The sequence below is a fragment of the Anser brachyrhynchus genome, assembly GCF_964034855.1.
Source record: "Anser brachyrhynchus genome assembly, chromosome: 1".
In the NCBI taxonomy this organism is placed as follows: Eukaryota; Metazoa; Chordata; class Aves; order Anseriformes; family Anatidae; genus Anser; species Anser brachyrhynchus.
In genome coordinates, this window is record NC_137694.1 from 134,913,781 (window position 1) to 134,941,770 (window position 27,990).

Here is a 27,990-nt window from a genome sequence, read left to right on the forward strand (position 1 = left end):
TTTTATGAATACTTCCCCCCCCGCCCTTTTTTTCCTTTTTGTTAAATATTATGAATAAATAAGTTTTCAGTTTGGCCTTATTTCTCTAAAAAAAAAATAAATAAAAATTGGATTTTTTTTTTCCTTTGAAGACCTCATTATCACCACTGGCAATGAAAAGATCGGGACAGAAATCAGCTTTAAGAAGATTTTATGCATGGTTGGAAAAAAAATCAACATGCATTATGTGACAGACATGTTACTTCTTTGTGAGTTTAATGGCTCATTTCCTCATTCTTTTTTTTTTTCCCCACAAATTTTTAACTCCACAAAAAGTTAAAGAAATTCAGCTCTCTCAGGCTCAGTCAGACATATCTGCTCAGAAACATTTTGTAACCCTCTGTTAACCCTGGATGGAGAAGATACTCTGGATTTCAAGTAAACTGGAGGAGAAAGGGAAAAAGTAAGCTGTGGTAAAAGTATTTGTGAGGCTGTCATGAAGCACCTCTCAGGACCCACTAGGGGAAGGGGAAATCCAAGCTCATTCATCAGGGCTGGTGGAAATAATGTGCTGGCACCAGCCTGGTCCACCAATATTCATGAGGAAGGAACAAGCTTCCTCTCCTCTCTTGCATGCTGGAACCTGACTAGCAAGAGAATCCCTCTCCCATGTTAAGCATCGACATATCCTGCCTGTATCCATGAAAAAACTGTGGGTGCTCTTTGAGCAGAAAAGCACTGCTGAGCATAAATGAATTTATAATTCCTCCTTGCCTGTACTTGGTGAAACATGACATGAGACAGCTCTGAAACAGCTTGTAAAAGCTAATTCAGAAAGATTCACCAGTAGAGAACACTGTTAACCAAATTTCAGATATGAAAACAATTGAAAAACAGAGCAACAAATATCTAAAGATGTCAAAATGAAGAGGAAGTACACTCTCTGGGCTTTTATAAAGTGCAAATGTCTGCAATCTGCCCTGCAGAGAAAAAAGAATCTTGAAAATCCCTTGTCATTAGAGCTGCAGGTTCCTCAATCCTCTGAAAATACTGTAAAGTTTATCCAGATTACTAAGTATAAATTTTGATGCTGTTTTACTGGGCATCACTTTATCTGATTTTAGACCTCGAGGTCAGATCCTTCATTTAGGAATACTAATATGTGCTCAAGAGAACTTGATGTGATGATCAGTCACTGTGTTTGCACCATGGAAGACTATAAAACACCAATTAAAAAACATCACTTCTGACCAAGGGAATATTTAAACGAAGTATTTGATGTTGAATCTGAAGAAATTCATGCCTTCCCTGCTCTCATACATGCTCCTGGGCCATAGCCATTTAAATCAGGATTCTGAATTAGGTAGGTTCTCACTCTGTCCTGTAAAACACTCCTGACATTACGGTCTAACTTTCTGAATTCAGTCCAGTCTAATTTCAGTTTTTAATTTTGTGTCAGTTCAAACAAAAGGTTTACCAGGGCCAGAGTCTAACAACTACTAAGCTTTGTTATAGGGTTTTATTTATTTATTTTTAAAAGAGTAGTTAACAAAAAAGCTTAGTGTCCTGGAGAATGCTGTAGCTTGGGCACCATGTGTTACAAGAAGTTAGATTTTATGAAATACCTTTAGTTAACTTTTACTGTTGGGAAAATGAAACATCATGTTCAGCTTTGTTACCAGCTATTTTATATGAGGATACATAATTCCTCAAAAACAAGGAAGTCCTGCCGTTTTTCAGGGTGTCTAGCTGCCATCACCTTCCGCCCAAAACAACATGTTATCATGAAAATTAGGTTAAAATATCCTACCAAATCAACTTTCAATCATTCAAAAAGAGCACCTAATTTCCGCTCTGGTCTGAGAGCGGATGTAACCATCTTCTACCATCTACTCTTTTTCATTTCTATGCCCTCATCACCCAAAAAGCATTTAAAATATATTTTTTCAAAATATATGTTTGGACTTAGTAGGTGTGTGCACTTAAAATGCAGGATTCATCTAAAAATAATATTCCTTGTGGGACATTCAAGAATGACATTAGGCTGGTATGATAATGAAAATAATCAGCTGAAGAAATGTTGTAGAGAAGTGTTGAGGGAAATATTTACTACCATGCAGAGAACTTCAGCAAGACCAAAATAAGTTAGAAATAGCTCAGAGACCCTCACGTGAATTCTGTTTTTCTTAAAAGCCTCTTCCCAAGGTACAACACTGAAGCACTGAAGGCATATTTCACTCTCTCTGTGCCTATCTTTTCTTTTTGCGAGTATTAAATTCCACATGACAGTCTTATTTTTGAATCCTCATTAAATTCTTTTGTAATCTATTCATGTCCTCCCAAGTATTGACTTTAGAAATCCTCCCGCTTTTGTCATCTGTAAATTTCGATGCACTCCATATCAAATCAATTTTTAAATCACTAATATAAATGTTAAATAGAAAATAGCTCCCAGCAACCTCATCTGTCATATTCTGCCAGGAGGATCCTTTATCATTTATTATGATCCTTCAGGGGCCTGCTTACTACCCATTATTAATCCATTTTCCCTGTCCAGTCTTCATATCTCCCCCGTGACTTTTCTTACTACTTTCTTATGATATATGTTTGCAAAAGTGCTGCTAATATATATGCAAATCCACTTCACACTGTTAACCTGTAAAGCGTATCAGATAAAGATCACATTAGTCTCCATGATATGTTTCCAGTTTCATGCTGACACCAGCTAACAATTCTTTGCTTTCAAATACCTTACTATATTCTTTAAGTATAAAAAAACTACCCCAGCTCAAACAATGTTAAATGACGGCAGCATCTGCTTTCGCAGCCTTTGCCAAAAAGTCAACGTTAGTCCTCCAGTTTTAGGTTTCTCATTACTCAAAATGGAATATCAGAGATTTCTCCCAGGTAGCTCAAATAGTTTTAGAGAAGAAATTAAGTGATTTCACCTTCCTTGTTTCTCAGCTGCATCATACTTTCTAAACTGCTACAGGTGCTGCTTATACCGTCATGTTCCAGGAAACAATAAGGATCAGCTAGCTGTTCTCCCTCTCTCTCAGCAACTGCAGAGATCAGGCATGTGAAGTAGGCGTTTAATTATCCTGCCATTATCCCATCACCACAAAATGATTGCTTTATCATTTAGTGGGAAATTGTAGTCCTCACCTCTTACAAATACTCATTACTTTTACATCTCCTGCAAGTTATGTTAGCTTTCAACATCTACAAAAGCATCATATGGAGGGTATAGAGAATATTCTTATCAACTGCTTTGGGTTGTTTGGGAATTCAAATTCCAGTTCTAAATTAAGGTAGAATACAATTTCACTCATGATGGAAGCAAAGGACAACACTTTCGTTGTGGTTTAGCCCCAACAGGCAGCTAAGTACCACACAGCTGCTCTCTCACTCTTCCCAGGTGGAATAGGGGAGAGAATTGGAAAGGTAAAAGTGTGAGAACTCCTGGGCTGAGATAAGGACAGCTTTCTAGGTAAAGCAAAAGCTGTGCATGCAAGCAAGGCAAGACAAGGAATTCATTCGCTACTTCCCATTGGCAGGCAGGTGCTCAGCCACTCCCAAAAAAGCAGGGCTCAGCACGTGTAATGGTTTCCTGGGAAGACAAACGCCATCACTCCCATAATCCCCCCCCTTCCTCCTCCTTTACCACAGCTTTTATTGCTGAGCATGTTGCCATATGGTATGGGACATCCCTCTGGCCCGTTTGGGTCAGCTGTCCTGGTTCTAGAAGCTTCTTGTGCACCCCCAGCCTCCTCGCTGGCAGGGCAGCACGAGAAGCTGAAAGGTCCTTGGCTCCGTGTAAGCGCTGCTCTGCAACAACTAAAACATCGGTGTGTTACCACCACTGTTTTCATCAAAACTCCAAAACACAAGCTTCTATGAAAAAAAATTAACAGTATCCCAGCCAAAACCGTGACAACTCCATATATAAGTCATATATGACCAGAGGTCTTTGGTCAGTTTGGGGTTTTACCCAAAACTGACCAAGTTTCTTCACCAAGTGAGAAGAGGGAAGTGGGCAGTAGCTGGAACAGGCTGGTCCTACAGGACGTGCTAAGGTGGGTTTCCTGCTGAGGGAGGTAAGCAGCAGTCAGCAGCACCACGACAAGCCGTACGCAGCCAGGCAGACCGGGGTGTGAAGCTGCACCCAGCTCTAGGGAGGAAGAAGAGGCTGTATGCAGGTGCAAGAACGGGAGATCTCACAGAAGGAAGAAAAGGTCGATTTCTTCCTGCGAGCCCCCGGGAGGTGGTGTTCAGCTTAAGGCAGCTCAAGGGTCAGCTGAGCGGTAGACCGACTCTCAGGGGTGAAGTGGCTCCTGGAACAGGGAAAGGAATGGCTGAACAAATGATGCATCTCTGTCCAAAAAAGATAAGTACAGAATTTTGTACAGAAAGTGAATATACATATGGTCTTCCTTAACTTCCTCCCTCCTTATATAGTTATAGTATCTCTTTCTGGTACATAGGCTTATTTTACACTGTTATTTTAAGAAGTAAAACTGTTTAACTGGGTAATTAAACAGAATATTGTTTCTACCCTTTATAGAAGCTTTTATTTTATTTTTTAATAACTGAGGAAAGGAAGGCAAGTCACAATACATGTCATCTTCAGCCAAAGGGGTATGTACTTACTCTCTAGTAAGAAATGTTGGTTGATTTTTCAAGAACTTACTGAAATCCCAGAAGTTAACCATCTTGTTCAGGAAGGCTGGAAATTTTGGCAGGAGTTATGCTTGGCTAAGCAGGCAGCTTGTTACTGAATTAAAACACAAAAGGAAACATAAAAGATGCAGAAAAAAGTACAGGTAAAAAAAAAATGAGAGAGAGAAAGAGATAAAGAGAAAAAAAAAAGATTAAAGCAAAAGCATTGCTTGAGTACTTCCAGATAGCCAGAGCCTGACTGGAGCTAAGATAGGTGAAGGACTTTTAGCACAGCAATAAGAAAATTTACAGTTATGTTATTTGCAAAAGATGTTTCAGGAAAAAATATGGATTCATCGATGGATAGAGCTTAACCACGAACCATATGGAAAATGCAGACGTAATCATCGCCTATGTGTATTGTTCTCTGCAATTGTTCTCTGTATTGTTCTCTCCTCCCAGACCTCTGTGCTTACTAGCATAGTTTGGGAAGGGATAGTTTCAGCGAACAGTGGGAGAACAAGTCAGAGACTTCCTGGAGAAGCTGAAAACATTGTGATCCATGAAGCTGATGGGTTTCATGCAAGAATGCTGACAGGGCTTTTGGGTGTAATGGTGATATTATAATCTGTTAAAAATATGGCAAACAGTGTAGGTCTCTGATAAGTGGTAAAAAGCTAACACTATGCTTGTTTTTGAAATAGGAAAGATGGAGGACCCAGGGAGCTGTAGGCCAGTCAGCCTTGCTTCAGTCCCTGGAAAAATCATGGAGCATGTTCTCTCAAAACTAATTTCCAAGCATGTGAAGGGCAAGAAAGTAATTAAGATCAGTCAACACAAATTTACTAAGGGCAAATCTTATTTATCAACCTGATGGCCTTCTGTAGAAGAATAATTGGTGATGTGGTGATGTGATGAGTGGTGATTTCAGTAAACATTGATTTTAGTGAGTCTTTTGACACTGTGTCTCACAGCTTTCTCATCTGGAAACTCAGGAGGCATGGGCAGGAGAAATAGTCTGCTAGAAGACTGGATAGAACAGCAGGCACAGAGAATAGTGATCAGTAACTTGATGTCCATCTGGTGGAAGGTAATGAGAAGAGCACTCTTGTACATGGACACCAGAGGTACATGTTATTCATTGTCGTTCTTAGTGACCTGGATGGTGACACAAAAGCATCCTCAGTAAATTTATAGGTCATGGGGAGTGCTTGATACAATATACGAGAGTTTCAATCCAGAGACACCTTGGGAAATTTGAGAACTGTGCAAACAGAAACCTGATGAAGTTCACCAAAGAGAAGTACAAAATTCTGCATCCAGGATGAGTATTCCCGTGTGTTAGTACAGCCAAGACATAACAGACTGACCAGCAGCCCTGCTGAAAAGGACCTCACTAAAAAGTTCATTACAGTGGACACTTGGATGAATATGAAGCAACATCATGTTCACATCACAAATAAATCAAACTATGTAATGAGTTTTGCTAGAGGGATTATACCCAGCAGACTGAAGAAAATAAATATCTGCCTCTACTTGGTCCTGGCAACCTCTGCAATACTAGGTTCAGTTTTGGTTCTCCCATTTCAAAAGCAATGGCAGGAAAATTGGAGAGTGTTGAGCAGTGGATTACCAACATGGAGAACTGTGATATGTGACCTACAGATACTGTGTGAGAGGACTGGGCTTATTTAGCCTACTGAAGAAGAGTCTAAAGGGCAGTTTAATTGCAACCTACAAAACTTGAAGGGTAATTACAAAACTGGTGGACCCAGCATATTCTTTGTAATGAAAGACAGCACAGTGAGGACCTGTGGTCACAGAACATGTCTTGGTAGTTTCAGCCTGGACATTAGGAAAACCTTCTTCATCAGGAAACCAGTGCAACAGTAATAATGGGGCCTGGAGAGGCATCTCCCTTGGAGGTTTTCAAGAAGTGACTGGACAAAAGGGTTTGCTGATGTTGGGAGTAGTCCCTGGTTTGAATGAGAGGTCAGACTAGGTGACCTCAAGACATACCTCTCAGTGAAAAGTTCTATGATAACAATCACTTATGACTATGACTTTTATGTATGCATACAACAGGTAACTGAAATATAATGACAATAAAGATCTCTAGATTTGGCAGATATACAAAAGCCATTCACTCTCCTCATATTGCACAGTAATCTTGGGGGCTTGAAAATCTGAGGAAATCAAGGTAAACAGGTCCTGGGTGTAGAACAGTTGTATCTTAAAAGCAGTGGGCTTGCCCTCAAGCAAATTTCAAAACTCCCTTTAAAAAATATGTTTATACAAACATTAAAAAAAAGGAGGAACTGAAAGATAACAAGATGTGGTAAGGCAGGCTCCCTAATAGTACATATAAAAAGGTAGCTTCAAATATCGTCTGCATTTTGCAGGAGCTGAAAGAAAAACGTAGAGCATCTGCCCCTTGTAACTCTCCCAGGAAGTTCTCAGCCACCTGTATAGCATGTGAATGGAAAATATTGACACTAACAAGCAGTAGACAGAAACTCTCTCCTGGCAGACAATGATTTATCTTGAGATTTTCACTCTTAGATTGTTACTGATGACGACAATAACTCTCTGTGGGTACAAAGCCGTTGGTGTTCAGGGAACTATAGCCACTGCAGGACATGGTAGCACCTTTCCATAATGACTATGGTTTGCTTTTGTACTTATGTAGATGCATTACTAGGTCCTGAACCAGGCATTATTTATAGGGAGACTGACTCTCCTTGTCTCAGCAAATACATCTGCTTTCTTTGTCTGTGCAATGGTCAGGAGGCAGACCAGAAGAAAATCAGAAGTCACACCTCCAGGCTTCTGGTCTGCTTCCAGTCATTCCCTAGAACAACTTCCAAAATTGTTACCAGACCAAGAAGGATACTCAGGATATGTGGGCTTTAAATTATTTTAAGACCACAAGTTGCACACTGGTAAAACAGTTGGCCAAGAATCCATGTTCTATATTATGATTACCCCCCTTCATGTTTTTTTTGTACCCAGCAAAAAATGGAGCTGGGATGCCTCCCACAGGCTTTGTTCATATCTGTTAGTCTTATCTGCTGTGTCTCAGGAAAGTTGCACCTAAGATCTTTGAAACATTAGCGTTGAAGTAGTGCTGATAAAGACTGCCTCAAATAAGGTCTCTGATATGGAGTAGAAGCTATTTAAATTTAAAAGAAACTGAAAGAGATGAAAGCAGTAAGTGATTCAGAAATACATGTTCAACAGGAGCCATGCATGCATTTTATCTTACAGTTCTGCTTACTGAATGGATAAGGATGCTTTTTGACAGGTTATTTCATTTGATGTTATAGCAAAACAGAATATGCTTCTTACAGGGATATTACTACAACACCCAAAAAGGTCCTTTGATTCAAATGTTGATCTGATTCAAAACCAACAAAGCACAATCACAAGAATAATTCATTTTTTCTGGTGCTACCTCTTTTCCACAGGCTGTAAATTGTACCAGACATAATTTTAAATTGCTCTTGGGAAGAAGAGCCTGATAACTCATTATGTTTGTAGCAAGAATTTATGCCTCAGTACTACTGCATATATCTAGCCGTCTCATGCAATCTAGAGAATATACAATAAATCAACATACTCAAAATATTTAACAGAATATATCTCTTCCTATTTAGGAGAAATTCTGTGTTAGCTTGATTGTTAAAATTATAGTTTTTAATAAAAAGATTGATCTAATAATTGCAACAACAAAGTTCATCTGTTACATACTAAATATTAGTGGAGCTCCCTCTTTGGCCCATTTGGTGTTAGACAGGATCATCCCTGAACGGGGACCATGCAAGGTTTTGGAGTTTTTCCATAGTCCAGGTGTGATCACTGAGTTGGGATTGCAAGGCTTGGACCGTGTATTCTCAACCTAGCAACAGTCCACCAACTGTTTTCTAATTTAAATACGCTGTTTTCAACAGCACTGCTTTTGGGATGTGTGCTCCTCTCTTTGCAAATTATCTTCTCAAAGGTAATTTTCACTCAGATGCACTTAACAAAGATCAGCATTTACCTTTGAACTATTTGTCCATGAGGAAAACACAAGAAACCCATTGTGGACAACACTTGATTTGCATTTAGATAAATGTGCATCATGAAATAGCAACTATATAGCATCCATATATATACATTTAAGTAGGAATGGGGAGCTTTCAGATCATTGCAGCCTTAAAAAGCAGAATTACAATGCAATAATTTTTGTGGTAATTCAAAGAAAATACACCACCAGTAGGACTAGATGGAAAGACTGATGACCCACTGCAAGCAGCTTTCACAGCAGCTGTCACACAGGACCAGAACAAAAGAACCTGCATCTTGAAATACCCACAAAAAAGTAAACAGAAACCATTAAGGGAAATCACAGCACAGAGGTACAAGGAATCATAACACTCTTTTTCTGGTCCAATAAAATGAAAGAAAAAACATCTAATTCATAATCTAGCTTCTTGAACTCATTAATATGTCAGTGGACACAAATAAACACAGTATATCAAAATTCACAAATTCTAGACAGAAACTGAACAAGTTTCCAACCCAGAAAGAAAAAGGACAAATCCCAAAGCCAAAAGTGTACAAAATACCTATAATGTTTGGAACTGAACTTTATCTGAAGTTCATCTCAGGCTCTGATGCCAAACTTTGTAAAGAGCTGTCTTTTCTCTAGAACTAATATTTCTTCAGAAACATGATACTTGACAGATTGAAAAGTCTAGGCAAACAAAGGTGAAGTGACTCTTAGGGTAGCTTTAGCTATTCTGTCCACAACAAAAAGGATAATTTTCTTATAGAATAGTTCTGCTCATAGTTGCACTTAGAGTGCACCTATGTTGTCTGAGGACATCAGTATCAGATACTACCACAGATGGAAATGACTTCACAGAGGTGTGGAAAGCCACATCATTTATTTGGGAAAATGAACAAAAATACTTTAAAATGCATGTGTGATACAGAATGCACATAGAAGTTTTTTAACCAACTCACGAAGTTATTCCTCAATTTTCAGCCATGATTTTTTCAGTGTAACTGATTGCATCATTCTTAGCAATGTTCATATTTGGCCGTCAGGTCAACTCAGTTGATAAGGTATTCTGAACAAGTTACTTGAAATTAACTTTTTACAGCACCTGTTAAAATTGATTTTAATAGCAGATTCTGGGCACTCTGTCAACAAAAATAACTTATACCACTATTAAACACAGCCCAGAAAATTACTCCAGTTTCTTCTGGGTTGAGTTTAGTTTTACATAGAGCAAACATTATACTGAGAATTGGCAAAATTTCTGGCTACCTTCTGTCTGGAATGGATTTTATTAAGAAGTGTATTATATTACACTACTCAGATTGTGTCAATAACCATACAGAATGAGCACTGTCTTTTACATGTTTTCTATATATTATATTGAACCATTTAGTGTAGTTCTCATACTACTGGCATAATTAAGATTTTCAAGTTTTTAATGACTTTGTTTCTCATTTTTTGACAAAAACCATATAACTATATTTTATAAAAAAAAGTCATGGAAAAATATTACTGATATATTTGAGGAGCCATGATTTTGGAAACAAATCTTTAATCCCTAGGAGGTTATTTAATACAAATATCTGTTTTGTTTTGTTTTCCTGATATCTACTTGGTATTTACACATTATATATAGAAATGTCCTTACAGTAACAACTGCCAAAGCTCCATCTAAAGTAATAAAAAAACTTGATAAAGTTCACTGCTAGTTAATGATGTTTTTTCTTTCTCTAATTTTATTCTAAATGCCAGATGTTAATAGTGTAATCAAGCATACCCCTACCTTCCACGAATATCCCATGTTCTTCCCTATAGAATGCCACAAGAATTACACCAGTTGTGAGTCTGACATGGTAACTTTTAGATGTAGATTTTACTGTTCAATGTAAAGTAAGTCTGATCACCAAAGACTTACCTACTGCCTTAACTTTTGTTCACTCCAGCTAATGCTATTGAAGTCGATGGAACTTAAGTGCTCACAAGTCTTTGGATGGTTAAATGTAATACTTGCTGAACATAATGATCAGTAACTGATGTTCAGAAAAGTGAAACTGGGCAAGTAGAACTGGTTTACTGCAAAAGTTAAATTGCCCTTTATTCGAGCACACCTGGTAAATATCAAAATACCACAGGCCTAATGCACTACTGTGTTACACCAGGTTTATGTCAGGGAAACCCTATATGCCTAAGTAGGGCGCTTTATAGGCCCAAGGGGCTAAAGGTCAAATTCCAATCCTACAGAACTCCTCTCCTCTTAAACCCAATATTTAGACATATTTAGAGATTTATTTCCTATTTGACTGTCCATCCACCTTTGAATTCATCCAAAACACTGAAAAGGAATTGAAGCCTCATTTACTCAAAAGGGAAATTAATCTTCAGCTTCCAATTTCTAGCACTCTGATAATTATTAGTAGGTTCTGGGAAGCTGGAGTAGAGAGAGAAAGAGTGGTTCATCCTACCTGAAGAGCAGAAGTCCTTCCCCAATCTTAAAAACAACGGTATAGACAGCTATCTTGAGAAGGTAGGTTTTGGCTTGTTGACCCTACGTGAACAGAAAGGTTTTGTATTTGCAGCATCAGAAAAAGTGGGACTTGAAAGACAAGCCTTTACTTCATTTTTTCCTACTGATGCCTGTGTATTGTCTTAAAGGTGCTCTTCTATCACTCTCCCCACTGCCATGTACCCTATTCCTGCAGCACCCACCCCTCTGGATGTAATATGGTAGTGTGTGAGATGTATCTAACTGTAGATATGCAATGGTATCAAACTTATTAAACACATAGAATTACAGAATGGTTTGGGTTGGAAGGGACTTTAAAGATCATCTAATTCCGACCCTCCTGCCATGGACAGGGACACCTCCCACCAACCAGGTTGCCCAAAGCTCCGTCCGACCTGGCCTTGAACACCTCCAGGGATGGGGCATCCACAGTTTCTCTGGGCAGCCTGTGCCAGTGCCTCACCATCCTCATAGTAAAAATTTCTTCTCAATATCTAATCTGAATCCACCTTTTTTTTTTTTTTTTTTTTTTTTAAGTTTGGAAACATTACTCCTTGTCCTATTAAATACATTTTAAATGGTCTCATATTAGTGAATTCCTAAATGCTATACAGATATTCTCAGTTTTAGAAATAGGGATTGTTCCCTAGAATTGTTAATCTTTATAACACCTAACAATCTTCTCAAGGCAGGTCTACCCTCTGTATTTTCTAGGAAGGGAAGAAGTCAACTTATTTTGTAGCATTTATTGCATCAGTGACTTTGAGCTTATTTCCTTCTTCATTTTGATTACCTGATATTCCTCATTCTCCCTTTGGGCAACTCCTATCACAAACAAAATTCTATAGTGATGTTGCCACAGTCTTCTGAAGTGTAGCTAAATGTCATTGACTGGAGTTGCTGTTATATGGAGCCTTTCCCCATGCTACATATCTGGCAGTCGTAACTAATTCAGTCATTGCTCCACTGCAATTAACAGAGGTAAAATTTGCTGGTCTGAGCTCACAATCTTATGCATTTTATAGCCCTGTAAGCAGCATTTCTAGGCTTTCCTTGAGTATATACCTCCAAAGCATGTATGCCCTTTTAGGGAATATTTTTTCTCACATGTACCTTACCCTAGGTTTTGTGTAGTCCCATCATGAAAGAGAACGTGAAAAGAGTTTGGGATTGAGTTAGCCTAGCTAACATACAAAAGTAATTTGGCAGTTGAGGCTACGAAGGATGTAGGTTGGAAAAAACACTGTCTGTTTGATAATGAATGTTTTTGAAATCCTCGTGAGCCTGGGTACATACTGACAAGCCCAGCAACCAATGTTTCTTATTATGAAAATGTTTCCTTTTTTTTTTTTCCTCCCGTACCTGTTTTTAAACATCCATGGACAATATTACAAATAATCAGTGGCAGTTAGTCTTATCAGGTCACAACAGAGTAAGTTATATTTTATAATATAAATTATTATTTAAATGTTGTTAAGTAGCATTAGCTCTATGGTAACAAGCAATGGCACATTCTGTACAAACAGATAAGCCTGTTCTTCCTACGCCTGTATCTGGGGTGCTGTGCTGAGCTGGTTCTCAGAGGGAGAAGGATATGATTACTGAGATAAAACAAAATCACACATTACAGTCATTATGGGAAAGAGGGAGAGAGAACGTTAAATGTATTTAAACTGCAGGAGGTTAAAACAGTGTGTGCCAAAAATCTCTGAACATGTCAGGATTAATAACAGCTGGAAGCATGAGCAGAGCCCTCTCTATTCCTAATGCACAGTTCGGCACTTAAGGTGCCAGGATACTGAGGTTTTCTCTTTCTACCCCAACACCTCTCCCACATAACGGGTATCACTGAAGATAGAGAGTATACAAATGCTAGATGATAAATACATTTCTTACCTCTGGCACATGCAAGAAACAATGGTTCAATACACCAGATTATGCCTCCAAACTCTTGAGGAATAACTAAGTGGTAGCAATTAAGGAGAAATCAATTAAGAAAGTCTCAGTCCAGGGGCACACTCTTAATGAACTAAAAATCCAAAATCAGTCTCAGTAATATGAGAGAACAGAAAACTCAGAACAAGCACGTGGCTTTCAAATAAAAACCTAATACTTTTGAATGAAACCTATTGCATAAGATCAGAAAGCAAGTCTTTTAGATCTACAAGGTGTAAAATCTGAGGCAAATGGCATGTGAGCGACACTGACTGATTGCATTTCAAGCTGCATTTGAAGCCAGGACCTTCAACGCTAAAATATATGCATATTCTACTTGAAATAGTCAAATTCTGCTAATGAGCATGATGTTATGTTTTCATCTTTCGACAGCCAGAAGGGCCCCTTCTTTGATGGTGTTTATACACCTCTTATGTGGATAAGGCAGCCTGTTCTAAGCATTTAAAAACTCCAGTGTTATGATAATGAGCAAAGTTTTATTTAAAATGCTTGCTTGGGTTATGAATTCTAAAAGCATGTAGTAAAAGGAATACCATCCATAGGTAGTATGCATTAAGATCTTTTAATGGACGTATGCTAGAAGAAGCCCAAACCTTTCATTTTCTGGCAAGCTTCTTTCTATCGATTGCAGTATCCGTGCAAGTTAGTGCCACAGTTCTTTGCACTGTCACTGTCCAGAGGTAGGAAGCAAAGAGATTCACTTCTGATAATGTAAGAGCTACTCCTCTAACTATTTTTTACATAAAAATCCCAGTTATTTTGATGTTATATCTATCCTACTGCAGAAATACCGAGTCACTGCTTTCATAGTCCCAAGACAAAATGTTTTCCCAAGATTAGGTGGCAGGGCTGCAGCAGAGGCAGGAAAGTACCCTATCATCTGATCCAGTCCATGGTCCCTGTATGGACTTAAACTGACACTCTGCTCTAGTCAGACTAACTAGACCCTAGGCCTATAATGAGTTAGGGTAATGAATAGAGAGTAAATTTAAAAACAGAAAAATCTCCAAATTCTACCCCATCACATGCATGAATAGGTGCCATAAAAATAGCAAAGATGGCACATGTAATAATGGGGTTTGCAACCAAAATGTTGTTTGATTTTACAAGGAATGACACAGAGTTAATCTGCTAATTGTACATGGGCCAAACAGTCATAAGTGTTTAATTTGTATGACGTAGTAGCGTAAGACTTTCTATCTTTTCTGCATCCAACCATTTAAGTTAGATGTAAGAAGAGCTATATATGGTTACCCTAACAAGAATAAATCCTGTGAATTATTCTGGAATAAAGACAGTAACAGAATGATGCGTTTTTTTCCCACAAAACAAGCCAGATACTTAAGAGTTTTCCTTTAAGCCAAATCACATTCTGTAATGAAGCACAACCCAAAGCCAGAGCCAGCACAAAATCAGCCCTAAATCTGGGACCAAAACTGTGACTAATTAACAGCTGGAGTGCAGCTGATCATATAGGTTTGCCATCAGGGTGCCACCGTCTCAGTGGAAACTGGGTGGCATAGGAAGACTGAGTTTCAGACTGACAGAGCGCTACTAGACTTTTGTCAGTTCGAAACAAAACCAGCCTACTGAAATGTTTGTTTTAAGGCTTGGCTTTCACTTCAAAATCAGAGGGGAGGTCTCTTGTTGGCGGTGGGTCTAGGCTGCTCTGCGAGGAAAGACTTAACAAGGAGTTGCTGCAGATCAGGACGCTGGCTCGTGCACTGGAAGTGGTCTGGAAGCTGGGAGTAGGGAATCTGGAAGAGCTCCTGACTGGTGAAAAGTTCAGATCAGTCTGAATTTCTGGCACATCAGTTTCTGGTACAGGGGGGATTTGCCAGGGATGAGGCAATGGTAATCCAAACGCAGCCTGCAACAAGCACAGAGGCGTCCATTAAAAGTTGGTTCCTCTCTTGCACAGGACATGCAGAGGCTGGGTTTGTTAGAGGCTCCAGTGGAACTACTCACGTGAATCAGTGGGTGCGCATGTGCACGCTCGGGATGCTGCAAGAACTGCTCTGACACCTAAGTGTGACTTCCTACAGGGGTCTCTGACATTTTCCCTTCAAGATCCAAGAACCTTCCTGAATTTACATATTAAAAACTTAAAAGAAGTTAGCTGTGTTATTTTAGAGGGCGTTTTGGGAGGTTGGCATTTCCTCAGTCAGATCTATCCCACATTGTCCCAGTATGACATAACTGAGAAAAGGAAAAAATAAAAAAATAAAACTGCAAGCTATACTCAGGAGGAAAAAGAGGGAAGAGAGGAAAGATATAATAGCATGTGCTGTCACTGTATCATTTCTAGCCAGGTCAAGACAAAAAAAAAATATCTTGCTCCCTACCTTGATAAACCATTAGTAATAGGTCAGGAGTCAGCTGCTTCCCTTATCGACACCAGGAGCTTAAATGTCAATGATTAAATGTTTCCATGGAGATCCCCAGAGCTTCGCTAATGTGGGCACATTATTTACACCCACACTCTGTCAGAGAAATGATAATGACAGTGCATTTTGTTGTGCCCCAGCGTATCTGAAGCAAACAGTGCAGCTGGACTACGAAATGGCATCTCGGAGCACAGAGCCAGATCTAGGGGATGTGAAGAACACCTGTTCATCTGATTTTTTCGGAAAAGGCTCTTGCTGGAAAGAAGCAGCCAGCTTTGTTACATTACACTCTGGACAGATGACTCCAGTGCAGGGGGACTGTCACAGCTGCTAAGTATTAACAAATGAATTCTTTCAGGAGGCTGAAGTAGGTAGTACATCAACTGTGTGACCTACATAGACTCTGCATGGTTTAGTTGTTAATTTATTTCAGCTGGGGAAAGAGCGGATAAACTCATGATCAGAGGAGTGGGGGACTATCTTGTTGTTCCAAATTGGTTCAGCCTGGCCCAAGCTGATTACCTCATAGGGGAGTCGCTCCAGAGTGACTTTCTCATTAAAGTTAATTATTGAAGTGTGAAAATTGTTGGTGTTGCTTTGATGGATGCTTCTGCTGTTCAAACAAAACTCATTTGCACTTCTTTCCACAAACATGCAAATTGCCAAGTTGTGATGATACTGTTGTGAGTCTTGATGTCACGTATGCAACATATGTATAATTTGTCCCTGCATCTTTACTTTCCATACATGGTGATATAGAAAGGAAATGTTGTTAAGCAAAACAGAAAGAGGTAGCATGGGGCTTGTTACAGCACATTCTGCAGCTTGAGCAACTGTACACAGACAGCTACCAAAATAATCTGTTAGGTCATCCAATCAAAGATTTTGATGTATGATGACCTGACCAAATACACCGCTGTATGTTTTTAAACAGTACAGGGATGTTTACTGTTAACTATTACTAAATTTTACACTTTTTCATTAGAGAAAGCTTCATAGTAAAATTTCCCTTAATCACTGATTGTTGCATAATCAGTGTGGATAAGGTAGGTTCTTCCATGGGCTATTTCCTCTTGAGATGCAAAATACACTAAAGGATAAAATTAGCATATGACAGAAATGTCTGAAGTTTATATCAAGTCAAACTAGATTTGCCATGAGAAACTTGGAGTCCCATCTCCTCCACTGGCACTGGATTTCATATAAAGTGGCTCAGTCCCAGAGCACACAGCCTTTTCCCACCCCTTGGGAACATATCTCTGGCTTTGCTGCACTCACAAAGGGGGCATAGATAAAAGCTTTTCCTTTCCTTCCCACACATCTTCCCCAAGCCCCAGAAGCAGAGGTTTGATTTTCTGGGGTGACAGGATAAGGATTTCTTGGTAGGGCTGGAGAATGGAACAGGACCAGCTGGAGCACTGGAAACTGGCAAAACTCTGTGCCCTAGGTGCCGGGTGTTCAGCAAGACTCCTCTGTGCTGAGAGTTTTCCCTTGATTAGAGAAGAGGCTGAATCTAGACCTGCCACTTTACTGAACAGATGAGTTGTAGTCATGTTTTTGCAATAGCATTCCCGGAAGTACCCCTCTGCAAGATGACATTTCTAGGAAGGTAGCACTCTCCTATTAACTCTGATTTAGTGTACAGCTTAAATTAAATCCTTCCTGGAAGTGTGGCTGATCCACAGGGAGATGGAAAAATCTCCCTTGTATCAAATCTGTTAAAGCTATTTGTTTATCATTTTGCAAAAGAGAAACACTGTGAGTCAGAATGGTCATTTGAATGTAGTAGAGACTATGGTCAAATTCATTTAAAAACAGTCTTGGCTTGCTTGTTACTGATCTTGCTTAAAACACACCATGCCTATTCCATAAGGCTTTGAACGAATGCAAGACAAAAAAAAAAAATTAATTAGGTTCACAGTGAATTTAAGAAGAGGATTCTTCTGTTGTTAGCAAGGCTAATGAACTGACCAGATCTAAAGTGTATTTGTGATGTAGGCATGCTTTTCAATGCAGAACAGGAAAAAGATCTGGCCTATTAAACATTGAAAAAAAAATAACAACAAGAATCTCTGAATATTTAAGATAGAATGCTGAGCTGGTTTCTTCTTGGTCACTAACTTTATTCTGGTCCAGGTAAGGAAGAAGAGGAAGACACTCCCGCTTCATGGCTGTACGTGGAGGTAGCTCTCTCAGCCTAAAAGTTAATGGGTGATTGTCCACATGTTTAAAGGGGACATTGACAGTTCATATCACTTATCATACAGAGCAATATAGAAGTAACTCGCTGAATGGATGAGAACCCAGTAAACCTACGAGATACCAGCTTAGGCCATAGAAATCTTGTTCAGCACATTGGGGAAATACGTAGTGTTGTTTCCTGAGTTACTCTTGTTCAGAGGGTGTTGACCCTTTTCACCTCAGCTGAATCTGATCCAGCTAACCAGGCAATTCACATGCACTTTGTAATGGGATATGCAGAAACCTGCAGATGAAACAAGGAAACACTTAAGCTAACTGCATTCAACTCACTTTTATCTGTCCTGGTTGGAGGTCAGTAATGACATATAAGCAAAGACCACACACTGGCTCTATTCAGAATTAGTTCAGGTTCAGCCAGGTAATTAGTTTGTGGCTTATAAGAAATGCTGTTTAATGTACTCTGATGTACCTAATATATATATAACAGCTCCAGAGTGAGGAGTACTCAAAGTGAAGAAGAATGTCAAGGAAATGTCTTTCCATAGGTTTCTTCAAAGGACTTATACTATAACTGTGAAGCAAGGTATCCTCAAAGTTTTAAAAATAACTCCTTTTATTTTCCAGTCAGATAGCAATATATATATATTTGTAATTAAGATTGGTCTCTGGGTTTTGAGGATTCTTGGGTCCCTTCTTGTCACCTCTACCCCTTCACTCATACCTACAGCTTTACATTTCAGTCATGGCCACCAGTGATGTGAAGGGCAGGTAAATATCTTATCTGACCTTTATAAACATTAAAGACAAAGACAAGTTAAGTCCAGCAGGAAACAAAAAGAAAGAGATATGACTAAGACAGGTGAGGCTTAGAGACCAAATTCCAAGGTCCTGAACATGTCCCTGAGGCACAAGACCCTGCCCTTGAACCCTTGAAACCGCTCGTGAATTGCACAAAGTATAGGTGGTTGTGCTGATCCTCCCCGCCCCCTCCCTCCCCAAAAAAAACCCCACACAAAAACACAAAAAACAAAAATCAAAACACAAACATTAAAACTCTCCCAGGGAGACCTTTGGATCTCTCATTTGCATGGAGAACGAGTCCACTTCACTCATCTCTCAGATGGATGGTCTAACTACCAAGCAGCATGAGATTAAGCACATTACAAATCCTAATGATCTAGAGGTACGTTAGCTTTTTGATAGGGATAATTGGGCCACTCAATATCACTCTTTTTTTTTTTTTCTCAAAGTAAAGGAATTTTACTTTATTTGGTTCACTGCCTGGCTGGAGACTGCTCTTTGGGGAAGCATGAGAATCACGTTCAAATCCTGTAAATCAGAGAAGCAGTCTGGATGAAGGTCTTTCTCCTCTCCAAATAATCTTGGCTTAATGCTAGGTGAAAATACACCCATGTGCCTAATCCAGTGTGCATGGACAGCTGATCCCAGTAAGTCTTCACCACCAAATACACTATTTTGATTTCTTGATCTTCAATTTGGAATGAGTATTCTGCCCATGTGTTTGAAGCAAAGCTTAGTCTTTTGTCTGTTGGTAGAATATTTTTCTAAGCTTAGATCAATTAAAAAAAAAAAAAAAGAAAACATTGTTATTTACTGTTCAGAGGACTAGAGGACTTATGGATAATTTTACTTCTCAGGAGACCAAATGCAATGATCTCAGAGTGGTTGGTTACCTGGCTGCCACATCAAAAAGCAAGATTTCTTGGAGCCAATATGTCATTTTTCACTAAGATCCAAGATTTATGCCATTATTTTGTCTTCCTCCCCACCTTAAAATGATAAATTTATGTAAAAAGGAGTTAGAGAAGTGTGACTGATATCCATTTTAGGTCGAGATATCCAACAAAGGAAAAAGCTGTTATAGCCACATATGTCTTGCAAAAGAACACTTCATTGTTTTTAAATACACAGAAGAATATAGTGTAGACATCTGTATTTTTTGCTTCTATAGAAGAAAAAGTAAAGCTAATAGAAAAGATATTACACTGTGACTTGAGCTTTAACATCTTTTTCATTTATTCACATTTTTTTTTACACTATTGCTTGCTTTTTCTGTGTTAGAACCATGTACCCTTTTAGAGACCCACAGGAATTGTTCCAAATCTTCAGTGTAATATTTTATATCATATTTTGCTTTACATTGTACTTCTGTCAGTATGGCAGGTTTTATTACTGTGCCACATTGCATCCTGAGCTGTGAAGCACAGCCTATTTGCTTTGGATCTTTAATGTGGAAGGACGGATTGTAACTATTGATCCTTGTCAGAAGGTACATGAAAATCTAACACTTCAAATAAACCCACCACTTTTACAAAATGAACACTGAATTTCAACAAGTTTTGAGACAGAGTAAATCACTAGTATACCTAGTTCAATAATCTGACTGCAGCAGTAGGTAATATCTGATAGCACAGAGAAATAAAATATTCTTTCCCACCATCTTCTCTTAACAGCATCCTTTCTTCCTTACACTAGACAAACATGATTTAGTTTAAACTCTGTAATATCTTGTTTTGATCTGTGAGGCAGCAGGTTTTATCTGGGCCTGGGAAGAAAGTAGGATGATAGCATGTTTAGAAATTTACTGGGCTTAACACAGTAATTACAGAATTATTATAGACATACATGCACTCACAGAGAAAAGCTTTTAAACTCTTTGCTACTGTTACCTTATACATTAATGAGTTTTTAGTCTGTGTGAACACAGAAACAAAATATATTAACTCTGTGATTACAAGTAAGCATTCCCTTTGATCTGAAACAGTGTTGGCACTTCGTTGATGCATTAAAATAAAATCTATCATGACTTCTTGCCAGACATGAAATAAAATGAGGTATTATATTTTGGTTGCAGAATGCTTTTCAGAGTAGCTGGAATAACACACAACACAAGGCCATTGGTAATCGCGCAACTTATGTTCTTCAGAACTTCCCAATTCAAGTGGGACGATCTTTCACTCTTAAAGAAAAGGGAAATAGACAGGTGATGCTTGAGGTTTCCATCCAGTAAAATACATAGTTTGGTAGTACTTCCCCTTTCCTCATGCCCGTAAGTTACTTGTGCTTGCTCTTACACTGAGCACAGTGCTGTATTTTACAGCACTCTTGTGTAGGAGAGCTATGTTCAGACTACTGTGAGCTAGGATGCACAGATCCTCAGAGCTAGTCTGTATCTTCTGAATGGCTCAGGAACACGAGAGATGGTAAGAGCCTGAAGTAGCTTGTCCATAATGCTCTGTTGAAAGAAATTAATGTGTAGTGAAAATTTCCCTGGGTTTATTACTAATGCTATTGTATAGGAGGAGGTAAAGAAGAAATTAGTTTGAATTCTGTGGCACATGTATAGTCATTGTCCCTTTGGAATGTGTCCATTGAGATATGTGCAGGTAGGCCCAAATTCCTCTCTGGAAGTGAAACTTCCTGAATAAACTGGAATTTAAATGAATTAAATGGAGCTAGAACCTTGTAAAGGATGCTTGGACCTGTCTGCATACCTATCACTGTAAATGTACCCTTTGCTCACCCTGAATTTATTCTATTATTCTAGTAGGATCATGGTCACCAAAGTATTCTGTAGAAACCCTTCTGCTCATCCCAGTAAGTTACCATGTCTTTTTTTCTGAGTATCATGAGCAGAATGTGACTGATATTTGCTGTCAGAAGAAACATATGCTGCAACCTGTCAATCCTGCAATGCTTCTCAGTGCCCGAGGTGAAAGCTGAGAAGTTCATAGGAGGAAACTCCCCTTCCCTCTCTTCCACAAATCCTTGCTCATCCAGACATGCAAGAGTTGATTCACCTTGCACATCAGAAAATGTTCTCCAAGCAAACTTCATAGCCTCTTCCTATTGCTCTGTTTACAATTGGTTTGTCTGATGTTAGATAACATACAGATCACACTGTCCTAATGCTTACTTTGAAACATTTTATTGCCGTGATGCAAAACAGATCTTGTACAGTTTGCAGCAGGTCTACTTTAATATGAATGATGTCATCGTGAGTTTTATAAACTGCTTATGTATTTAGTTTATACCCAGAAGTTGTACCACTTTAAAAATAAACCTGCAGAAACCATGTTTTCCCCTCTCTCTTCAGCAGCAATTAACTCATGACTAGCTCATATATTTTTTTTTTTTTTCTCAAGGTTCTTCTCTGCACAAACTTATTCAGGCATAATTCTCAATCTGGCATTCTGGAGGGATTAAAAACCTCTTGGGTTTTGGGTGATGCTGTGCTGGAGAGTCTCTGCTGTTTGCTGGGGATGGGCTAGTGTTGCTGTGCAGCTGGCATCTGAGGCTCAGAGAAATGCATAATTCTTCCCTGTCTATATTTCTTATATGTCTTATTTCTTATATGTCTCCCATCTGTATTTCTGTATTCTGTACGTAATGGAATGATATATCCATGTTTTTATAAAATATATATCCATCCTCTGCCATGATATATGAATGACTATGTAACTGTTATCTCTTTAATGTACTACTTCCTTCCAAATACATTACTTTTCTTAAAAACAAAACAAAACAAACAAAAACCTGGAACTGTTGGCAGATTTTACATATACTAGTTAGAGTAGGCTTTGACTTTTGAGCATCCATTTTTGTTACACCTAGCTGTAATGAGGTAATGTCTGATAACACTAAGGTAGATTCACAATTTGACATCCACCATTATACAGAAGCGTTGTTAAGACCCTCACTGAGAGTGCTGTATCATCAGAGATGTATTTTCTTTGATTTATTTTATTTTGGTTTAATATGTTCAGCTGTTGGTGAGTGTGGCCATTAGACTGTCTCTCATTTACTGTGATGTGGCTGGAGTTCCTTTCTTAGGCAAGCTGCACAGACCCCAGTTAAAACCTGCAAATAAAAACTATGCAGTTTGGCACTATATGCCTAGAATGTGTCATTGCTGGGTCTAAAACGATCACAGACACTAGTCTTGCCTGGTTCCCAGCTTGCCTGGTTCCCAGAAATCTAAACAGCATTCTGTAATAAAAAGGTTGTTTCTGCTCTATACAACAATTATTTATCAGCTTTTTGGATTCATGTACATGAGCTTGTTAGAGTCATTTCAGTGGGAATGCATTTGATAGCAATTTTCCACTGAAATTATGGAAATTTATAAACATGTAGATTTCCTCAGACTTTTTTCTAGTGAAAAGAAATTGAAAAAAAATGTTTACTATCAGAATGGAGGATATATGTAGAGAGAGAGAGAAAGATACTTTATTTCAAGTTCTTATTTGAAATGATCCCATTAAAATCTTTAATTAAATTAGGTAGTCCCACCACAATGCAAAGTGAAATTTCTGAAATGAGATTTTATCCTACAAAAGTTTTATGTTTTTGCATTTGTGATTTTTTTTTTTTCTAAAGGAGCTCAGATGTGAAATGGGGAATCTGGTGTGAAAACACCGTTTGTCCTCCATACCTCTCTAGTCATGGTGTACTTGCTGTAGATGTCACTAGTTTTCTGGAAAAAGGTCTCAATTTTGGAATTCAAGGTATTCTTGGGGAAGTTTCTGTTCTTAGTACTCTGATATTATGAACGGGCTGTTTTATATACACTCCTATCAAACAGCAGAAATAAAGTGAGCCTTCTCCCTTGTTGTCCAGCTCCTCTGAGAGAATAGCAGCTAGTACCTTAAGCTAGCTGTTTTTTTTTTGTTGTTGTTTGTTTGTTTGTTATTATTACTTTTTGTTTTTGTGGTTGTTGTTGTTTTATGTCCTCATTTTGGAACTTGTACAGTGTTATTTAGATATTTTTTCCCCATAGTTCTCTATTCTAATCTGCTTGAGAATCTATCTATTCAAAAGCTCGGTTTTTCTACTGTAGGGCTGCTTCACAAAGGAAATCAGTGACCTTACTCACTGCATCCTTCTTTCAATAACATGTTTTAAAGATGCTTGAGAGTATACTTTAAAATGCCTTCTGACATTTTTTTCTTGTTTTCTGTTCCTTATCCTTGAATGCATGTGTGAATTTCATACACACAAACACAGTTGCCTGATGTTCTTTTCCATTTGTATGTATTTCTGTTCAGCTTGCCGTAGGGACCTTGAAATGAAAGCTACCAGCTGTTCCTTTCATTAAAACAAAGCCACAAGCATTGACTCATTGGCATTACACTGGAAATTTGCCTATTTATTCACATCACAGCATAGGACAGGAGAGCTGGTGACCAGCAGCTAGATTTACAGAATCTGGCTCAAAAGCAAGGTAGCTACAGCTCTTATTTGTGTGGTACATGCCTCAAAGCATTTGCATGCATCTAAAAAGAAGTATTATCACTGAATCTATTTCACAGTTTTAGGCACACATATCTATTGTCTTGTGTTCACTGTTATTTTTACATTTAAATTACAGCAGAAGGTTAATAAGTGTCCCAAATGTGATACTACAATTAAATGCATTTCCGTCTTATATATATTTTATTTTAGATTTACTTCTCTGATTCCTTCTAAAAGATCACTGAGGTTGTAGTCCTTATCTGCCATGGTTTTGTTTTGTCTTTGCCTTAATACTTCCTAAAGCCAGCAGGACACTCACTGATTAGTAATATAAATACTAATTTATTTGTTGGTCTTACTGATCGATAGTTTTCTCTCACATTTCCCCACCCCACCCTGCCCCCCGCCCCGAGCATCAGTATTTACTCTGTATTGTTCAACATGTAGTAAGATAATTGGATTTCTCATACCATATAACATGTCAGTCTTTCTGCACTGAAGTGCTGGAGTTCATTCTTCCTTCCATTTCTTGGAATTTAGTAGTATTAATCACTACCTCATTTAAACAATTTAGACCTACGTTTCTGAGTAGCTACTGTGTCATTTACCCAACTTCTGGTTTCTCTGACTTTAGGAATGTCTTTTGACTTCTCTGATTCCTTTCTTTCCTTTTCTTTCTTAGTTCATACATAACATTATTAAGAACCAGGTGCCTGAAGGACCAAGAGGAGGCTCCTGTGATTGTAAGAAACCAGGCAGCCAACCTGACAGAGCTCCCAGTCTGCCAAAACCCACCGGACACCTCCTGCTCTCTGAGGCAAGGACTGCAGCCCTCAGAGTGCTCTGTCTGGTATAACACATCTGAAAATATCCCAGCCCTTCAATATATTTTGTCTTTTTTAGCAAGTTCATTATAAGAATTTGTGACATGCTGTCAAAGTCTTGCTGTGAGTACTTGGCTTTTTTTTTTTTTTCCCTCCTCTCTCTCTTAATTTAGGTCTTGCAGCTATCTGTAGAAATTTTCTTGTCCCATATCCAGTGTCACTAAGTTCATGTATTCAGTGGTAGTTTAGCTAAGGCAATATCACTTCTGAATTGTAAGCATAGATAGTTTCCCTTGATCGTCTACTTTCAACTGTCCTAATGATGTTTTGTCTATATAATTTTAATTTGTCTGGTTTTCAGTTTTGTTTCCTTCTTTTCCACAGTGCTGGGGATGTCTCTGTAGTCTGTTGCATTCACTGATGTCCCGCTGTCTATTTGGCATGCCATTTACTATTTGTGTGCTGCTTTGTCTTTGCATCTGGTGCTTCCCTGAGCTTTCCAAAACATTTTTTTTCCATTTTGCACTGCATTAATATCATCCATTAACAGCCACATTCTCTGAGCTGCTACTTGTTTCCTTGATATATTCCAAGATTATTACTTTGATTTAAGTTTTGGCATAATGATATCTCTTGTTGCAGTTATGGTTAGTAAGTTGGTATATAGAATACTCTATTTCAAGGCCAGATTTGCCACAAGCGGTGTAGAAGATAGTAATAAATTTCTAGCACTACTGATAGGGCATGGAGAAGGAGATGAAGTTGTATCTAACCTTGTTCCCTTGTCAGGATTTTACCACAATATCCCCACGTCTTCCCTTCCGATGTCTTTGCTCCTTTGCCTTCTGATTTGGAATATTAACTCCTTGCCTCACTTTGTGTGTGTGCGCGCGCGTTATTTGTCTGCTGTGACTCACATTCTGGACTGAACTTGACATATTCTCTAACTTCCCACTTGACCAAAACATTCACTAGCACGAAAACAAAAAATATTCACAGCTGTGCTCCTGTATCTTTGATCCCCGTTGCTAATCACAAATTACTGCATCTTTTAAGAACTATTAGTTGCATGGGTTAGCTTTTTTTTTTTTTTTCTTTCCAGTATCCCAACTGATTGCTTATTCAACAATGTTTGTTGAAAAAGTACATTTTCTTTATCACTCTTGGGAAATAAAATGTTTCTAGAGTAGTTCTTGTACTGCACTTGAGTCCTTCTGTTTGGATGCTGACATATCTAGCTTATATGAGAACATGCAGCAACCTCTATTCATAGTATGAATCATAGTATATTCATAGTTCATTGTTACTTTTTTTTTCCTTTTATCTACACCTTTTGTTTTTAATTAACTTTAACATTATTAATGTCTATTTGCAATGATTATTACTTCGTGTTTTTTCTTGTGAGCAATATTGCTATGCCTTCAGGAACTGACTCACTTTGGACATCATATTCGGGGCAAAGCACCAAAATAGAGGGAACCAAGACATCATAGTACTCAGGCATTCTTCTTCCTCCATAGGAACCGTACTCTCACCTCAAACACTCTAAATAAATCTCAAAGTTAACATGTTTCTCCTCTCTCTGTGTCACTTCCAATCTTTTGCTAATTATTTTTGAAGACTTCCGTTCAGTGTCAGCAGGGGTTGCACTAGATGACAGCTCTCAATTAGCTCTCTGGTAGACATGAGCCAAACCAGAGTGGGAAAAAAGGGAGATAGAAGAAAATGAATGCCTGATCCCTCCCACTTTCACAGAACAGATGGGATCTGAGCTACACAATCATAAGGTATATATGTGGGACTTTTCTAAGGATAGAAAATTCTGTGTTTCAAGAGATCCCTGAGCAGGGGCTGTGAATCTACACCATTTTAAAAGAAAAGCAGTGTAGAAGATAGTGAATGTGAGATATGTTTTGGAAAGAATGAAAGATTATTTTTGGTCAATTACAAATATAATTTAGAAACAAAATCATCTGCTGGTTGTATTCATGACTCTCATTGGTATGAGACCACGAAAAGCTTAGCATCGTGACAAACAGAAAGCATAAGTAGCCTGTAATTTAAGAATACAGGCCAGGAAAAAGAGACAATTAAAGGCCTTTTTTTCAGCTTCTTTTAATTAACATTTACCACTCTCTGTAATTATTATTTACTTGTGATGAGTCAGTAAGCCATTGGAACTAAACAGGAGGCTTATTTCTGCTATGTACACTCATGAAATGGCGTTCAATAGAACTGCTTCTGTTTTTACAGTTATACAAGCACAAAATCAATGATCAATGATTCTTTAACCTCTCAATACAGCTTTATTTTCCAAATTACTCTTTCAGTGCAATCTTCCTATTCATTTTCTAACATGAATAATGATTTCTTAAAATATCATTAGTTGTACATCAGTGTAAACGTAGAAATATGACTACAATCTGCCAGAGATAAGCATGAATTTTCCATTCAAACAGTTTTTGAAGTTTTCTTAGTTCATGAGTCTTAACTTTACTCAACCCAAAAAGTTGAATTACGCAAAATTTCAAGCAGCTTTGGGAAAGCATCAATAACGGATGAAAAATCCATTGCAGTTGGAGAGTTCATGGTGAAAAGTCATGTGGACCAGTGAAATCACAGTTCTGTCCAGATGCCTCAAACTATTGAGATCCATGACTGATAAGATATACAAAATTCTTGAGCTTCTGTCTCTAGTTGTATTTACAGAGGACAAGCTGTTTCAACTGGAAAATTACATTCTTATTTCTCTGAAAAATATCTTTCAACTGTGGTTATAGACTTTACAGTCAGCTATGACCCTTGTGATGAACTCACGTGGCCACCTGCTTAGTGTTTAATTTCAAATATAATATTTTAAGAGAACTCATTGAGGAGGTAGGCTCATGAAAACAGCAATTTGCTTTTGGCTTTCAGCTTCTGTGAGGTACAGTGAGTCCTCAGATTACACAAAGACTCTAACTCTTCTTTCAAGCTAACAAATAGCTAGCATTTAGGTATAGCTACTGTTGGGATATGTTGGATATCCCCAGGACATATAGTTTGTAGCATCATTCAGCTTAGGGCATACTGAAATGCATAGTGCCTTCTGTCCAGTTTGCACACCTGGGTTTCCATTCTATATAGCCCTACTTTGAAGACGGGAAGCAGCCATTGCAGATACCCATAAGCAATCTA

General features: G+C 38.3%; 1 long non-coding RNA gene across 2 annotated transcripts; it reads right to left on the reverse strand.

The window, feature by feature from the left end:
• Positions 1–4,770: 4,770 nt before the first annotated feature.
• On the reverse strand, positions 4,771–16,461 carry LOC308188284. 2 transcript variants are annotated; one of them, XR_013945350.1, is made up of 3 exons: positions 15,114–15,483; positions 11,149–15,015; positions 4,771–5,796 (listed from the first exon to the last, which is right to left on the reverse strand). It is a non-coding gene; the product is annotated as an uncharacterized lncRNA (long non-coding RNA). The 2 variants fall into 2 exon arrangements; XR_013945351.1 differs by lacking the exon at positions 4,771–5,796 and adding an exon at positions 15,491–16,461 and having other exon boundaries at positions 13,994–15,015; positions 15,114–15,344.
• Between the last annotated feature and the right edge of the window lie 11,529 nt (positions 16,462–27,990).